Genomic DNA, 2,184 nt, shown 5'->3' with positions numbered 1-2,184 from the left:
TGTTTAAAGATTATAATTGAGATTTAATTCAAAACATGTAAAGAAACATTAGAAATTAAAAGTTCCTGTTAATAGTGGTCTGTACTAATTACCTTTACTTTATTAATTAGCTTCAAGATAATGTATTTCATTCAGCTCTAATTTTCCAAGAATATTACTGAATTATAATGAATGTGAGGCAAATGGGTAGTTATAAAAATAGTAAGTAAATCATTCACTAAAATGTATTTGAGGCTAAAACAATCAAAATGTCTTTAAAAAATAATTGATAGTCTCATCTGGCATTTCTGCTGTTCAAAAAGTTGTTTGTTATTGGCTTAAATATTTTTCATAAATAAACAATTGCAGTCAGAAAACATATACATTATAAAATTTGAATAGAATAAGTATTTATTACATGGAAACAGATTTTGCATAATTTATGATTAGTGAAACAGTTACCAAAATATGTAAGAAAATATATTAATAAGGTAGGCTATTTCAATAAATCTTATAAATTTAATTCTTGAATTTATGAATAAATTATCTTAAATATTTCACATTTTGTTCAAGTGTAACTTATTTTACTCTATAATTTTGTTTTCAGCCTTGGATATGTTATATTTATTATTTTAGATCTTAGGAGCCAAAGTCAAATGTTGTATATTTACATATGTTCTTGTTTGTGAATATGTTTGTTCTATATTATATGCATTTTCTATATACGGACATGTATATCTGTATGCAAATATATACATACATACATTCTTTTCAAGCTAGTATTTCAATAATGTCTTAAAATTTTCTTGGAACCATAACTTTTATTAAATAATGAAATGTATTACTTTTCCTTTTGGAAATCCTGCAAGTTAGAGAATTATTTCTTCTAGGGTAAAATGAAAATTTTGATTTTAAAATCATTGAAAAATCACAAAATTCCCTAAACAATCTTTTAAATTTTGTTGTCATTTAAAAAAGTGTCATTTACACTATACACTAAATTTAATTTTAATGTATTAATATGGAAAATGAAGAAATGGATACTTGTTAAGGGAACATCTTATACTCATGTATTAAAATAAATTTATAAATCTATTCCACAAATAGTACACCTTTTGAATATTAAATGCTGTACATCTTATATTTTTATAGTGTTCAACTGTAAGATGATTCCAACTAGCAAGTAAAATATTAGTTCTGTTAGTGTGATATTACTTATACTAATTACTCATTGTATTCTCATTTTTTATAAAAATGAGTCTTTTTGGATATATTTTAGGAGCCTTTATTATTTTTTCCTAGGAACTATTTTTTTTTCCTTCCTGAAGGGGAGGAAAACCTGTTTGGAATTATAAGTATATGATTCTGATTTTTCTCCCTTTTATTAAAGACACCAAATTTTAACCATGGAATCAATCATTAATGACCCAATTTCATCCTAATTATAATCAAAAGACTTCACATATAAGCACTGTAATTTTTACATTATAAGTGTTATAATTTTATGTATTAAGTCTTGAAGACATTCCAAACTTTGTGCAATCCATAGTGTTAGGTGCAGTGTACCACTAACTTGTAAAGACATACATGTTATTTACCACTAATAACTGCTACCTAGCAGAAGCAAATACCTGGTCAATATTTGTAGAAGAGAGATAAGTAAGTTTGTTTAGCGGGCACTGTAGCTTTTTATGGCTTTGTATGTAAATACAATTGGGAGTACTAGGTTATTTAACAGATATGATCTACAAGAAGTGATTTAATATCCTTGAATTAGTATTTCAATTGCAGAAAAACTAAAAAGGCCAAGTAACATATAAAGGTAGACCTATCAGAATTACACCTGACTTCTCATTGGAAACAATGAAAGCCAGAAAGTTGTGGTCAATCGTTATGTAGATATAAAGTGACCACAGATGCCATTCCAGACTACTATACCCAGCAAAACTTTCAATTACCATAGAAAAACAAAACAAGATATTCCATGAGAAAACTAGATTTAACCAATACCTAGCCACAAACATAGGACTTTAATGATATCTCTGTTTAGGTATATATGGTATAGTCGAGCGGTAGTGGCGCATGCCTTTAATCCCAGCACTCAGCAGGCAGAGGCAGGCGGATCTCTGTGAGTTCGAGGCCAGCCTGGTCTAGAAGAGCTAGTTCCAGGACAGGAACCAAAAAGCTACGGAGAAACCCTGTCTC

This window comes from Microtus ochrogaster, unplaced genomic scaffold (genome assembly GCF_000317375.1).
Source record: "Microtus ochrogaster isolate Prairie Vole_2 unplaced genomic scaffold, MicOch1.0 UNK2, whole genome shotgun sequence".
NCBI lineage: Eukaryota > Metazoa > Chordata > Mammalia > Rodentia > Cricetidae > Microtus > Microtus ochrogaster.
Note: the sequence above shows the minus strand (reverse complement) of the source record.